A 17,313-nucleotide genomic window follows, 5' to 3' on the forward strand; every position below is an offset into this window, starting at 1 on the left:
GTCAAAATTCGTAACACTATCAAGAAATGGAATATTATTTACAAAATTAATCAGAGTACATGGCCATAAAAACAGGTAGATCAAAATACGTAAATTAATTATTAATTACATATTATACACATTTTTATAGAACCTTTTCATAATTAATATTCTCGTCATGAGAGTCCAATTAAAGCTAAACAAGAAAATAATATTCAGCAGATCGACAAAAACATAAATATTGAGAGCAGAATTCTTTCACATCAGCTGTCCGGGAAGAAAAACTATTCCGCCTTTCGTACCCGCAAGTACAAAGAATGCCGAGAGCGGCACAAGAGCCCACAGCGGCTCCGCCTCGCCAGTACTGTTGCGCTCGCCTGTGCGGCGCGCTTGATCTCACTCGCCTGTGTAACGGCATTTCCAGAACGTCCGTTTCACTGAGTTCTTTCGGAACAACTTACTCCCGAGTAATCTCAAGGAGTCCATTAATTCTATCACAGTGGATAACTCAACACTGTCCATCATCACACGCATGTACTAGCCTGAAACTTAAAACAACGTCTAAGTACATCGGCAGTGACTAGTAAATCACATATTTATGAAATCTTACAGCTAGTTACAAAATCATATTTTCATTCCTTAATCTACAGTGACTCAGCTGAAAACTTAAACTAGCAGCTTGGATTTTTCAAATGATTATTAATCAATTCCTCTTAAATCATTCAGTCAAAATTAATTACTTATTAATTACAACTTCTTTAATGACCTTTTGGTCACGCAAAAGCATGGCAACCTAGAAAATCCTTAAATCTTACACTCTATTACATCCTGTACAAGTTACCCATTCTGTGGTATTAATCAATTCTTGGTTGGTACAATTTCAAGTCTACAATGGTCCGTGTACCTAATAGTTTTCCAGAGCTTGGATACTCTAAACAATAAGCATTTGTGTGAGGTATACCAATGACTTTATATGGTCCATTATAAACAAACTTAAATTTAGAGATTTCATTGTCTATCTCGCTCGATTTCTCATGAGCTTTTACAAGTACTAAGTCTCCGATTGCAAACTTTGCAAAACGCGCTTTAGCGTCATGACGACGTATGCGAGCATCGGCTTTTAGCTTCATTACTTCTCGCAAACGATCTTTTTTCACACCAATACTAATGTCAATCCGTGGAGGGAATTTGATTCTCTCTTCCAATTCACTTTCTACGCTTTTGTCTGTGCCGAGATTCTCACGTTACGGCAGTTCAAATTCATTCCTACGTCAGTGCCATCTGGCCAGTTAACAATGTGTATAGGCTGGTATTGCCTATGCACACCGTCTCCTGCCTCGTCAAAACTAACTACTATTGTTTTATCTTGTGGCGTACATGTCAAAGTTTTGCTTTCGCAATTAATCACTGCACGGTACTTTAATAGCCAATCTAACCCGATAATTACTTTCGTAGTCAAGTCTGGCACGACGACAAACTCTTGTTCAAATCGTGCCCCACATATCTCGAAGTTGACAAAAATGTTTTGTGACCGGTTTACTGGCCTTCCCAGTAGCACCGATAATTTTCACTCCTGTTACTGGCATAACTACGATTCCAGGTCTGCCTTTCAGTAACTGAAATATTTTCCCAGATACAGCACTCAATTCTGCACCGGTGTCAATCAACACGTTTAGTTGTAGGTCGTGCATATTAACAGACACTACTATCTGTCTACACTTGTCCTCGACTGTTTCTTTATTTTCCCACAGTAAATCCTGGTCTATATCCAGGTCATTCCAGAAAAAACCATCCGGCTTTGATCCTAAATCCGGCTTATCTGGCGGCTTTTTCAGCCTCTGTTCACATACAGTGTTAATTTCAACACGTTTGTCCTGAGCCTTAGTATGTAGCTCCGCATCCAATACCGAAACCTTCTCCTGTAACTCGTCAACTAGTGAGTGTTGCTTTGCTATCAATTCACTAATTGTCACCTTCGTTGATTCCTCTTTGGTCAGAATGATATCATCTGCCAATCTACCTGGAGGAATGTGCCCAGTAGTATCTGCAATTACTTCCTCTGGATCTGCGCAAACCACACTGCTACCGTCTGACCGTATAACGTCAGCTCTAACCTCATACACGCTGTATTCTGTGTGCTTTTCTACCATTCGTGTCCGGCTATCACTAAAATTTTCGTAATCTTTCTCCTTAATACTTTCACAATTTTTAAACGGGTTTTGCGTCGGATGGGTCGGCTACTTCTGCCACTATAACTTTCGGTAAAGTCTGCCGGTTAGGGCCAGAACTTTCCGTTACTACTTCAACATCTAACCCCTGCGGGACGAAACACGACGAATCTTGCTCGTGCACCCCATTAACATCAACTATTTCTGGTAAAGTCTGACGGTTAGGGCCAGAACTTTCAATCACTTCACAAACACTATCTTCCTGCGGGACGAGACGCGGCAAATCCTGTCCGCGCTCCCCATAAACACTTCTCCCGTACAGGCCCCTATAATCTCTTAGTTCGTCGTACAAGCGACCGAACTGCCTTAACCAGACCTCATCCCTCTCTGCATCCCCTCGCTCAATGACGGACGTGTTATCCGACATCTGATCTTCTCTCAACAATCGCGAATCATTCTTAAACTCAATCTCCAGTTCCGCTGTGGGTGTTACAGCTGCCAATTTATAATCGTTTTCCGGAACACTAATTAAATTGTTCTCACTGACAGTGAATGTATTTTCTACCGCCGTGTCTACAGCTGATCTACTACTTGTGGGCGCACTCCTTTCTCCTAACACTGGCACACTCTCCCGCCGTTGATTATTCCATACGGAATTTTCGTAACGACGGCACCTCGGTTTTCTACTGTTATTGGGCCGCCAAAATTTCTCCACGCCCGGTCGGCCCCTCACCGGCGCGGCTAATGGTTTTCCTGTCTCGTCCCAGCAGATACGCTTCCCGGATGCTGCTGAGGCGGCTGATCACACCCTCTGGCGTTATTACTATTCTGCGAAGCCCGCATCACGCTAGTATGATACTGGTTTCCGTCATTCCTGTTATTATTTGCATTGTATCGATTGTCATTACGGACCGAACCACTATTGTTATTGCTGCCAAGATTGCGGTATGCGTTATTCCCATGGTTATCGTTGTTGTGGTACCCGTTGTTGTTACCACGGCCTCTACCAGTATCGCGATTATTGCGCCAATTGTCCTCGTCCTCAACTCTTTCCTGGAAATCATTGATTGTCCTGTAATTGCTTCTTATGTAGCGTTTTGTATCATCTGGAAGCTTCCTGTAGAGTTCCCAGACTATTTCGGATTCCGTGCGGCGATCACGCAAATATTCCAACTTGCGGACCCAGCTCACAAAACTCCTTCATCGAGCCGCGCGAATTCTCATCGAAAGGCCTCGATACGACAAATTCGCGCCAGACACTTTGCTGTTTTTGCTCTGACCAGTATTCAGCCAGAAACAAATTTTTACACTCGTCAAAAGTCAGGTTCGTAATGTTGAGGTTTACGCCCCAACGCTTGGCATCACCAGCCAACACTTCAATAACCGCATTAACTTTTCTCTCATTAGTCCATGATCTGGGTAAAATTCTTTCACAATTTTTAATGAAATCCGTCGCGTGTATACCGCCTTTTTTCAAGGGGTCGAACCGCTCCTCTTTCGTCAACAATTCCGGACTATGTGCACAGATTGGCACATAGCTCTGTTTTTCGTCAAGTTTCTTTTCTAATTCCGACACTCTCGTAATTACTTGGCAAGTGGTTGTCGCAAGCGTTTCTACTTCCTTTTTTTTTCTCTTCGCAGGTATTAGCCTGCTTCGTCACTTTGGTATCTACTTCGGATACTAAAGCCTTTAAAGTTTCCACCTTCTTTTGATCCTCTTTTTTCACTAATTGAATTTGTTCCGTCACCTTATTCTCGATGATCGGAGCAACTGCTTCTCCTACACTTTTTTCAAATCTGCTAATTTCGGAATTAAAACGCGTATTTATGCTCGCAATTTCCGCCTGAACGCCTATAATTTCCTGTTTAAGATTACCGATTTCGGTATTAATCACAACAATATCTCCTTTGATTTTATCAACTTTTACGTTAACAACTCCAACATTGTTGTTAACAACATTAATAGCTTTGTTCTGGTTGTCTAGCTTCCTGTCAATTTTTTCAGACTGAGCTTCTTGCTTGGCAGCCTGAGCTTTAATTTCTGCCGATTGAGTTTCTATCTTGCTAGACTGAGCCTTGATTTCATTAATCAAAACATTCTATAAATCAGCTAAATTCCCGGAAACTACCGGTTTTACTTCCGTAGCGGCTTCCTCTTTAATTGTCCCCGCGTATTCGTCATCAAGGGGTTCAGATTTGATTTTCACTTCCGATTCCGAAACATTTTCTAAAGTTTGGAATTCCATTTCTGCTCTTTGTTGCGTTTCGGCGGTCGCGTCTTTCACGCTAGCCGCCTGCCCCTGAACAATGGGTACCGCTGTGCGCGTTTCCCACTGTTCGACCGATTGTTCCGTATCCAAGACTACCAAATTTTGGTAATTGTTGCCTTCACTCATTTTAATAATTTTCAATATAAATAACAAATCTCAAATCTAATTAGGATTCCTCCCACCACTTAATCTCGCTGACGTAACTATCTGTTCGTAACCAATACATTGTTACGACATTTGCACCAAACAAAATTCGTGTCCAGAACAACGTCAAATCTGAAGATTGTCCTGTCACCAGGTCGCCACGTGTAACCTCCCCCTCACTTATCGACCTTAATGACAGTGAAAATTTAAACCGCGTGTACCTAATGCAAATTTGGGAAAAGCAATCGTCACCGAAGTTAATTTGTCGGTAAAGAGGGAGGAAACGGTTACATCTAAATGAAAGGAAAAATGCAAATGAAACTGGTGGAAATTAATTTTGAAAAGGGGTAAAGTTAATAAAGAAAGTAAATGTGCGGCCGTTACGTCAACAATTAACCAGCGGTAATTAGATATTGGAGATTTGGGGGAAATTACGGTCGCCAGTCCTAAGGACAATTACTATAGTAACTGAAAAAGAAAGGTTATTACGCATATATTTAGCACTAGAAGCATGGCAACTGAAGGTTGACACGTGTAGTGTGAAAACTGAAAGTTTGTCAGAAGTAATACATTTCGCTACACTCTGACTTAATTTAGCAAAAGAATTAATAAAACCAGAAAATTGAAAGTTAATTTAGTGACTGAAATTAATAGTGAACTTTGTTTCTGAAGCATATTGAAATTCAGTAAAATACAGTTAGTCTTGGGCTACCTCAACAATCATTTAAAAAGCTACTTGAATCTACGCAATTTAGAAATAAGAGATTTAACTTCGAACTTGAATTAAATGATTCTGAACAATTAACAATAGTAAAATTTAGTACGTATCAAGCTGAGCTGCAGTCACAGGTAAGCTAAAATATGCTAACAAAACTCGCACTCTTAATTTGTGCTCGTGTAATCTAAATATTGCAGCCAGCTATGAATAATTTAACTGAACTTTGAAATTAAGGCAGTGAAATTGAATTATATTATTTTAATGCTGGAGTTTGAATTTCAACGACACTCGGGTTCATTTCGGAAAAGGAAGGGACCCTGCTTGGCAATGCAATTGGGACAATGAGCAACAAAGGTTCATGCTAAGTTGCTGTAATTTTGTGATGCAACAATTTTAAAAGCTGAGGTCTGCCATACCGTTCTGAAACTTTACGTGCTTCCAGTCTTCCTTGTTGGTTGATTGAAGGTTTGAAGCCGTCGATCGAGGAGGTGGCGACAGTCACTCATTGTCGGCCGTCGCTGTTGCAGAAGCTGGATGTAGGCGCGCCTTCTTCTCGACACGGTCTCCAGCCGAAACGGGCTCTTGATGTGTGCCAGCTAACGCTTCCCGTCTGCGACACCATGTTCGAAACTATCATAGCAAGTCGAGCGCAATTATACGCTGCCAAACCCCGAAAGCGCGGCAACTCGCGGGAGCGTCACACAACGCACCTGCTCCACTCGCACTACTCCAACCAGACTCTTTCTGCAATATTAAAACAATTACAATATATAAAGACACAGAAATGTTATATCTTGAGGTAACAAAATAAGGAAAAAATTATGGTACAATAGATGGAAATAGGAGGATATGCATTTCCGGCGTTACAACTGGATGAGAGCGAGAAGAAATGAAAAATGTGTTATTTTCCGGCTACAGTTATTTTCCTGAAATCTCCATTGCGTTGCAACCTCCATCAGTGGGATAACGGAATGGGAACAAATACACCTACCGTCTCTTACTCCTTCCTCAAAGTCGTGAACGTAATTAAATACGTCAGAGAGACCCAGTCATGTAACTCAACATCCAATGTCAGAAATGCATTTGGAGAAATTTAGTGTTGATCTTCGGTCCAATGCCTTATCCGTGAATACAACTGTACTGCATTAGTCTTCACAACACACAGAGACCTGCACTTGCACAAGGTGCCTTCCAGCGATGAGCTCTTAAACCATACTGCATTAACTCTTCAGTATATACCCATGCAACCTAGGGTTTAACGTACTATCGACACTGGTGTCATTAGAAACAAATGTTATATAGGACAAGTATATGACAGGAAAATTTCTTTGTTTAATGTAAAGAAAGCATCCTGGTATTCTTCTTAAGGTTACCTGAACAAAGAAACTAAATTAGTAAGACTGAACAGGTGTTTCCACTTTGGTCCTTGAGATTGTGAATCAAATATGCTAATCTCTCTCTCGGTTCGAAGACTGCCATATTTGCTTTTTTTCTTTTCGTATCATCAGGCTCTTGACTGATCTGATGCGGTCTAACATCAATTCCTCTCTTGTGCTAACATCTTCATCCCCATTCATGCCTTTTATTTGTTAGTTTATCAAAATCTCTGTCTTCCTCTACAGTTTTTGCTCTCTACAATTCCTAGTAAAATGGAAGTTATTTCTCCGTGTCTTAATACATGTCCCATCTTCCTGTCCCTTCATCTTATCAGTGTTGTCAGTTTGCTCCTTACCGATATTCCGAAGACCCTCCTGCTTACCAACTTTGTCAGTCAACCTTATTTTTCAGTATCTTTCTATAATACCCCATCTCAAATTCTCCTGATGGCTTCTTTTCCCGTTTTCAAGCATTTTATGATTTGCTACCATAGACAGCTTTGCTCGAAACGCATATTCTCAGAAATTTCTTGCTCACTGTAAGACCGATGTTTGATATAGTACACTTGCTTTGAGCAAAAATGCCCACGTTACCTGTATTAATTTAGTATTTATGTCTCCCTTGCTTCCTTCTTCCTGTCGTACTTTGCTTTGAAAGTAGAATAATTTCTTGATTGCATCTACTTCAAGAACAGCAGATTCAATGTTAAGCTTTTTGGTTTTCACATTTCTTACACTTCTCATTACTTTTGTCTTTCTTCGCTTTTCTTCCTGTCCATATTTGTGAGACAGCTCATTTCATTCATAAATTCCTCTAATCCTTCTTCACCTTCACCGAGTATAGCAATATCAACGTGAATCCTATCATTCATAGACCTTCACTTCGAATTTTAATCCGACTCCTGGATCTTTACTTTATTTTCCTCACTATTTTTCGATGTATAGCTTTAACAGTATGAAAGAAATGTTACATATTTGTCTTACACCCTCTCCAATCCGAGTACTTCGATCTTAGTCTTCCATCCTCGTTTTCTTCCTCTTAATTCTTGTACGTATTGTATAACTGACAGTCAAATGAAAACGAGACAGAGTGGTAAAATTGGAGTAAACTTTTCATTATTTCATAATTAATCTAAATAACTGTTAGTAAGTTCATCCGACTATGAGACAAGGTGAAGGATGCCTTCATGGAAAACTCTGTAGCCAGGCGTGCACTGCTTTGTCCGAAGCAACTCGTTGGCCATGAATGTGTTTCTTCAGGGCTCCAAAAATACGAAAATCACGCTAGATTTGATCAGAACTGTATGGAAGATATGTTAGGAGATAACAGCGAAACTTCTGCATCGTCGTGAAAACAACCTTGGCAACATGACAGCTCATTTCATTCAACAATTCCTCTAATACTTCTTCACCTTCACCGAGTATACCAATATCAATGTGAATCCTGTCATTCATAGAGTTTCACCTCGAATTTTAATCCGATTCCTGAACCTTTACTTTGCAACAGAATGATGACCCCTTCATTATCCCTGGGCGTTTGCACTGGACGGCGATCTTCATTTATTACAAAGTGTCCACGTATCGCTGTTTTGTAATTGTGGCGCAGTGTTCCAGAACGTGAATAAGCAGCGAGCCCTTGCAGTCAAATATGAAGGTCATCTAGACTTTCTCGGAGCTATCACGCCTATTGTTGCGACAACGCTGCAGAAGTATCGTTGCCAAGACGTTCCCATTGTCATAGAATCATGATATTTTCTCAAGCTATTTCTAGTCTTTTCAAGCCCTGAAGAAAGACATTCGTGCCCGTCGATTTGCCTCGGGTAAAGAGCTGCATACCTAGGTAAAATCATGGTTTGTTGGCATGGAGAAACATTTTACCATGAATATACTGGACGTTTTGTCTTACAGTGGAATAAATGTATTAACATTTAAGGCGATTACTATTGAAATAATAAGGAGGTATTAAATCTTTTACCATGTGTTTCGTTTGCATTACACTGTCCCTTACATATTGCCAATTTTTCGCAAATAACATACCTGCAAAATATTTTCCTGAGAATTTTAAAGATGTTGCACCATTTTACATTGTCGAACGTTTTCCGCGGGTAGGCAAATAGAACTTGTTCTGCTAACTATAACGTGTCCTGATTTTTCTTCAGTCTTGCCTTCTTTATCAAGCGTAACTTCGGGATGTCCTCGTGCTCTTACTTATTTGCAGTTCCTACGCCATTTAAACCATATCGTACGAGTGCACTTTGCGAAACGTATGTCAAATGCGAATCTGTTGCTTGATCACGAAGATAGTCATTTTCTCTGATGAAAGTTTCTCTCATTAATCGCAATAAACGAATCTAATAATAACGCTTCGTTATTGTGGGTTTAATATTATGATACTTGTGGCAGGTAAAGTGATTCATATTGCGTAGAGATGATATGGCTGCATTTATTAGACATTCCTTTTAAAGCATGTTATTACATACTTGCACGCTGCACATTTTCAGCAATTTTCACTTCATTAGCGTTTTGCGAAGTAAGTGAATAAGCAAAGTTTTATTGAAAAAATTACAGGAAAAACAATATTACAGTTTTAGTGGCTCAGATGGCCACGAAGATGGGAATAATTCATTGAGGCTCTAATGTTGACTTCGCCCCAACTGTTTTTCACCGTCCACACTCAGTTGTCTCGTCCTAAAGTCGATTTTTTAACAAATGAAAAGGATAGATGGATACTATGTTATAGGTAGGGACTGCATAGACCTGTTGTACACTAAATAACATAAGACAGTCGCCATGTAGATGTGTCATGCCGAAAGAATCGCGTACGTCATAAACTTTGAATTCTTTACACGTTAAACCCGATTTTTGCTATATTTCACTAAATATTTGGCATCGCCACGTGTAGATAATAGCGTGCATCCCAGCAAGGTCCCAATGACGATCTTTCAAAATTCAGACGGCGCCTTGAAGATTGCTTTGCATAGGTCAGTGACATATAGGAAAAGAAAACTGTACGTATATTTTATCATGTTACTAGTGTAATTTTCTGTCTAGAATAATTCTCTGTCTCGCTTTAAACAGGAAATCAATATGACTAAATTTAAAAGTAGCGATTTAGAATTACTTTGAGATTTTTCGATATCTAGTAGAAATTTATAAGTCTGTTTCAACCGAATATGAAAGAAATTCGTATCCATTACAGTAAAGAAAAACCGCTTCCAGATACTGCATCAAGTACTGAGAAATCACGATTAAGTTCGTTGTTAACCTGCAGGCTTGATAGTACAAAATGTGAATAATAGTGCCATGATTGGCTCTCCCGTGAAAATATTTTGTTGATAGGGCACAAGTATTTAAAAGCAGTATTTGTAAAACGGCCAGGGACGTGGCTGGGGAGTGGAGAGTTGACTTACTTGCGACTGAGGTTGGTTGCGCTGACACATTTATTGCTCCATTCTTCATTACGTTTTCCAAACTTAGATTTCATTAAAAACAAAATGCTCGGATGCTCCTCCACGCCGGAGGAGGGCGCCAGATGTGAGAATCCGCCCATCTCGACCAGAGCAGTGCCGGCAGCAGCGACAGCGGGCAATCCCCAGCTGCTGAATATAGGATGAGCGGAAAACGGGAGCACTCTTGCTCTGAAGCAGAGATATGAGTAAGCATCTAGGCACCAACGCCACCGGAAGAAAGTGTAGTGTCGGCAGACTTGCCAACACTACGCACACTAACTGAAAGAGGCGGCCAAGATGCACGCGCTAACTCACGAAGGATGGAGTGAGGTCTGAAACAGGAGACTTAATGAATGTGATAAAGAAAATACGTATCTTTGGAATATACTTAACTTTTAATACATCCTTGTATACATCGTTCTTGATGAGACATCTGGAGATTGTGGCGATACAAGTGACTCTTTATATACAAGCTATTTAAGGCTAATGGCGCCTTGCTAAGTCGTAGCCATTAACTTAGCTGAAGGCTATTCTAACTGTCTCTCGGCAAATGAGAGAAATGGCTTCGTCCGTATAGTCGCTAGCAACGTCGTCGTACAACTGGGGCCGAGTTCTCGTACGTCTCTCGAGACCTGCCGTGTGGTGGCGCTCGGTCTGCGATCACACAGTGGCGACACGCGGGTCCGACATGTACTAATGGACCGCGGCCGATTTAAGCTACCACCTAGCAAGTGTGGTGTCTGGCAGTGACACCACAGAAAGCACCTAAAATCGCACCAAAACATTGAAAACATTGTCCTAAAATTTACAGTGGCATTCAATAAATATAAAACGCGATAGCCCCATGCAAAGTACTTCAAAAACTGGCATTCACATTCAAGTTGCGGCTCTAAAGCAAAGTACTAACGAAGTTATTTGTACACGGTATTCGACTATTAAAGTTATCAGTTTTCAGTCAGTCATCCAGATATTAGCAGAGTGCTTACATTTCGCGGCGTGCAGTTGCAGCTGAAGCGGTTCTTACGTTAAGTACTGACAAAGTTATGAAACTTCCTGGCAGAAAACTGTGTGCTGGACCGAGACTCGAACTCAGGACCTTTGTCTTTCGCGGGCAAGTGCTCTACCAACTGAGCTACCCAAGCACGACTCACGCACCATCCTCAAAATTTTAATTCCGCCATTACCTCGTCTCTTACCTTCCAAACTTCACAGAAGCTCTCCTGCGAACCTAGCAGAACTAGCACTCCTTGAAGAAAGGATATTGCGGAGACATGGCTTAGCCACAGTCTGGGGGATGTTACTCTGCAGCAGAGGCAAAGGTCCCGAGTTCGAGTCTCGGTCCGCCACACAGTTTCAATCTGCCAGGAAGTTTCATATTGGCTCACACTCCGCTGCAGAGTGAAAATTTCATTCTGCTGACAAGGTTGTTCGTACACTGTTATTGGGTTATCAGATTTAGTTGTTTTCAACGGTAAATCGTGCTGTTTTTGGTGAAATAACGGTGTAATGAACTTTTTGAAATCTTCTATCACTGTTTTTTATAAAAGTTGTTGGTCCGTTGTACTCCTTTATTAAATTTAAAACGGTAGTTTTCAGCTGACGTTTCTGTTTCTAGTGAAATATTTCAGTAAAGTCTTTGGTTCACGTGTTTAATTTCGGTGAGTGTTCCAGTGGTCGCTTGAATTTTTAGTTTTAGCTAAGAAATTGAAGTTTTTGTTGTACTGGTATTTAGCATTTGCATTAATAAAAGTAGTTGCTTCCTTAGTAGAGAGCGAAATTCGTAATCACTATTGTTAGTTCTTAAAAACCGTTGTACTATAGTAACTAAAATTCCTTAATGCAGATGTTTAGTTTTTACAGTAATTGTGAACAGTTTACCATGACTGAAAGGTGTGGGCTTTGTCGTAGGTTTGTGAGTACTGGGTTGCGGTGTGAGATTAGTTCAAAGTATTTTCGTTGGTGAATGCAGTGGGGGAGCCAGTGGCCGTTCTAACAACATCCTCTCGTGGAAATGCAGAATTTGTAGCGTAAATAAATTGTTAAAGGAGGAAGAGAGTAGGATCTGTGTCTTTCAGGTGCTGTTACAAAACGCAAAGGAGGCACTATATAGGATTACGAGGGAGAAGCGTGCTAGGGAATGGGAACGGCCAATCGGTAACAACGCAGCTCGGAGGAGGAGATATACAGACAGTTGTACTTTGCGTATAACTAATAGATTTGACCAAGTGTCAGAGATTAGTGGACAAGACCCTCTTGTAGCAACAGGTGTAGGAAACATGCAAGCATACCTCAGCACTTAGGGAGCCTAAGTGAGTTTGAAATTCTAATAGAGAGACAAATTGAAAGGTGGCTACGCTGAGTCACAGCGCCAGAGATTGCGCCAAAGATTATTATTCCGCCGCCTCCACTGGGGCAGTAGTAGTTCAGAGGTTGCCGTGGGCAGTACTTGTTGAGGCCGGCCGGTGTGGCCGTGCAGTTAAAGGCGCTTCAGTCTGGAACCGCGTGACCGCTACGGTCGCAGGTTCGAATCCTGCCTCGGGCATGGATGTGTGTGATGTCCTTAGGTTAGTTAGGTTTAAGTAGTTCTAAGTTCTAGGGGCTGATGACCACAGCAGTTAAGTCCCATAGTGCTCAGAGCCATTTGAACCACTTTTAAGCAAGTACTTGTTGAGAGGATGTCGAGAGCAGTACTAGTTCATAGGCTGTCGTGTGCAGTTGTTGTTCTGTTGGGCGAGAGAGTAGATGCTGTTCGGTTGGTGTAATGTATAGATGGAAGATGTTGCAATGATCACAGTGTATTTTTCGTCAATATACACTCCTGGAAATTGAAATAAGAACACCGTGAATTCATTGTCCCAGGAAGGGGAAACTTTATTGACACATTCCTGGGGTCACATACATCACATGATCACACTGACAGAAACACAGGCACATAGACACAGGCAGCAGAGCATGCACAATGTCGGCACTAGTACAGTGTATATCCACCTTTCGCAGCAATGCAGGCTGCTATTCTCCCATGGAGACGATCGTAGAGATGCTGGATGTAGTCCTGTGGAACGGCTTGCCATGCCATTTCCACCTGGCGCCTCAGTTGGACCAGCGTTCGTGCTGGACGTGCAGACCGCGTGAGACGACGCTTCATCCAGTCCCAAACATGCTCAATGGGGGACAGATCCGGAGATCTTGCTGGCCAGTGTAGTTGACTTACACCTTCTAGAGCACGTTGGGTGGCACGGGATACATGCGGACGTGCATTGTCCTGTTGGAACAGCAGGTGCCCTAGCCGGTCTAGGAATGGTAGAACGATGGGTTCGATGACGGTTTGGATGTACCGTGCACTATTCAGTGTCCCCTCGACGATCACCAGTGGTGTACGGCCAGTGTAGGAGATCGCTCCCCACACCATGATGCCGGGTGTTGTCCCTGTGTGCCTCGGTCGTATGCAGTCCTGATTGTGGCGCTCACCTGCACGGCGCCAAACACGCATACGACCATCATTGGCACCAAGGCAGAAGCGACTCTCATCGCTGAAGACGACACGTCTCCATTCGTCCCTCCATTCACGCCTGTCGCGACACCACTGGAGGCGGGCTGCACGATGTTGGGGCGTGAGCGGAAGACGGCCTACCGGTGTGCGGGACCGTAGCCCAGCTTCATGGAGACGGTTGCGAATGGTCCTCGCCGATACCCCAGGAGCAACAGTGTCCCTAATTTGCTGGGAAGTGGCGGTGCGGTCCCCTACGGCACTGCGTAGGATCCTACGGTCTTGGCGTGCATCCGTGCGTCGCTGCGGTCCGGTCCCAGGTCGACGGGCACGTGCACCTTCCGCCGACCACTGGCGACAACATCGATGTACTGTGGAGACCTCACGCCCCACGTGTTGAGCAATTCGGCGGTACGTCCACCCGGCCTCCCGCATGCCCACTATACGCCCTCGCTCGAAGTCCGTCAACTGCACATTCGGTTCACGTCCACGCTGTCGCGGCATGCTACCAGTGTTAAAGACGGCGATGGAGCTCCGTATGCCACGGCAAACTGGCTGACACTGACGGCGGCGGTGCACAAATGCTGCGCAGCTAGCGCCATTCGACGGCCAACACCGCGGGTCCTGGTGTGTCCGGTGTGCCGTGCGTGTGATCATTGCTTGTACAGCCCTCTCGCAGTGTCCGGAGCAAGTATGGTGGGTCTGACACACCGGTGTCAATGTGTTCTTTTTTCCATTTCCAGGAGTGTATATGGAGGTAACAAAGAAACAATTATTTCACATTTCCTTAATGACAATGCCTCTTAGTCACAGGTTCAGTCAACAAAGCATCTGGCTCGTGTTCATGTATTAGACTTCTGGTTTCTATGTGCAATTAAATTATTTCTGGTTTTTCAATTAGTTCATTGTAAATGGTGTTCAAATTCCGGGTGTCGTATTGAGGAAGAACCGTGCCATACACATGTACGTTGAATCACACTACCACAAACAGTTACACTTGTGCTTTGTTGTTTCGTAGCTTCTATAGTTGCAGAGGACTTAATTAATCAATTGTGTTAACGGAAAATTCCTTTCATTCTTTATTGTTATTTCATTCTTTATTGTTATTTCACGAGACTTCGCAAACGGTCACACAGCTACTAAAATTATTGCATTTTAATTAAGCCCTTATGCAAAATGTTCTGCTGTTTGGTAGTTCTCACGGCAGGGATGTAGACTAAAAGTTGCTGTAAATGTTCGTGAGTGAATACCAGATCGGCTCAGGGGACTGTTAGCAGGGGGAATTATGTAGTAATTTTACGAAACAGCATCAGGTAATGATTGTGGGTGGATCTGCAAATAGTCTTGGTGGGGAAGTGATGTATAATGTAGGTGGTGACCTGGAAAAGACAGCTATTCAAACTGGTGGCACAGATGTGCATTTCGTGCACCTGTTTCAGCGTCATGATCACCCTAACCTTAATGCTGCTATTAAGCTTGTTGACATGGGGCTTGAGACCGCACTGATGGCGAATGGCATGGCTCGCATTGCAGTGGTTTCAGTTGAGTCTATCAGTACATCGGGTTTCACTAGGTGGGGCCTGAACCTCAATAGGTTTTCGACGGGGAGGCTGGCAAACCTTATTAGTGGCAATGTAGTTGGCGGTGGTGAGATCACTCATGTAAAAATTCATACAGTAGCTGTTGTTGGAGCTACACCTTTTTTCAGACTGAAGTTAGCTCATAAGTATCCCTCCTTCAGGGCAGTCTCTCTAACAAAGGAACCATCTTCAAAGGAGGTGAGGTATCCGAGTAGTGAAGAATTAGGATATTTTATCAAAATATGAAAAGTATCATCCGCGCGGCTTGGCCTCACGGTTTGAGGCGCCATGTCACGGATTGCGCGGCCTCTCCCGCCGGAGGTTCAAGTCCTCCCTCGGGCATGGGTGTGTGTGTTGTTCTTAACGAAAGTTAATTTAAGTAGTGTGTAAGCCTAGGGACCGATGACCTCAGCAGTTTGGTGTCTTAAGAATTCATACACATTTGAACATTCTGAGAAATATTAGAGATAAAGTTAGTGAACTGCTCGTTGATGTTGACTCTGATGCTATTGGTATATCAGAGCACCATTTAAACAATCTGACAAGTCAGAGGCTTCCTTTACCAGGATTCAGATTAGCAGGCTGTTTTCCAAAGAGTTCTGCGTTATGGGGCAGTGGACATGTACGTATAAAACAGACTACCTTTTGAGTCCTCAGACGTATCAAAGCACTGCACTGAACGGGTATTTGAATGTTGTGCAGGGGTGGTTGACTTTTGCGAAATTAAACTTCTAATTGTTGTTATTTATAGGTCTCCTAACTCTAACTTTGGTAAATTTCTGCTAAAGCTAGAGAGGGTTCTTGGTTCGCGTTGGAGGAAGTAACAAAAATTAGTTGTATGTTGTGACTTTAATACGAGGGCAGTTCAATAAGTAATGCAACACATTTTTTTTTCTGAAACAGGGGTTGTTTTATTCAGCATTGAAATACACCAGGTTATTCCCCAATCTTTTAGCTACACAACACTATTTTTCAACGTTATCTCCATTCAATGCTACGGCCTTACGCCACTTTGAAATGAGGGCCTGTATGCCTGCACGGTACCATTCCACTGGTCGATGTCGGAGCCAACGTCGTACCGCATCAATAACTTCTTCATCATCCGCGTAGTGCGTACCACGGATTGCGTCCTTCATTGGGCCAAACATATGGAAATCCGACGGTGCGAGATCGGGGCTGTAGGGTGCATGAGGAAGAACAGTCCACTGAAGACTTGTGTGAGGTCTTGCGTTGTCATGAAGAAGGAGAAGTTCGTTCTGATTTTTGTGCCTACGAACACGCTGAAGTCGTTTCTTCAATTTATGAAGAGTAGCACAATACACTTCAGAGTTGATCGTTTGACCATGGGGAAGGACATCGAACAGAATAACCCCATCAGCGTCCCAGAAGACTGTAACCATGACTTTACCGGTTGAGGGTATGGCTTTAAACTTTTTCTTGGTAGGGGAGTGGGTGTGGCGCCACTCCATTGATTGCCGTTTTGTTTCAGGTTCGAAGTGATGAACCCATGTTTCATCGCCTGTAACAATCTTTGACAAGAAATTGTCACCCTTAGCCACATGACGAGCAAGCAATTCCGCACAGATGGTTCTCCTTTGCTCTTTATGGTGTTCGGTTAGACAATGAGGGACCCAGTGGGAACAAACCTTTGAATATCCCAACTGGTGAACAATTGTGACAGCACTACCAACAGAGATGTCAAGTTGAGCACTGAGTTGTTTGATGGTGATCCGTCGATCATCTCGAACGAGTGTGTTCGCACGCTCCGCCATTGCAGGAGTCACAGCTGTGCACGGCCGGCCCGCACGCGGGAGATCAGTCAGTCTTGCTTGACCTTGCGGCGATGATGACACACGCTTTGCCCAACGACTCACCGTGCTTTTGCCCACTGCCAGATCACCGTAGACATTCTGCAAGCGCCTATGAATATCTGAGATGCCCTGGTTTTCCGCCAAAAGAAACTCGATCACTGCCCATTGTTTGCAACGCACATCCGTTACAGACGCCATTTTAACAGCTCCGTACAGCGCTGCCACCTGTCGGAAGTCAATGAAACTATACGAGACGAAGCGGGAATGTTTGAATATGTTCCACAAGAAATTTCCGGTTTTTTCAACCAAAATTTTAAATGTGAGTGTGCAA

This window comes from Schistocerca nitens, chromosome 7 (assembly GCF_023898315.1).
Source record: "Schistocerca nitens isolate TAMUIC-IGC-003100 chromosome 7, iqSchNite1.1, whole genome shotgun sequence".
Lineage (NCBI taxonomy): Eukaryota > Metazoa > Arthropoda > Insecta > Orthoptera > Acrididae > Schistocerca > Schistocerca nitens.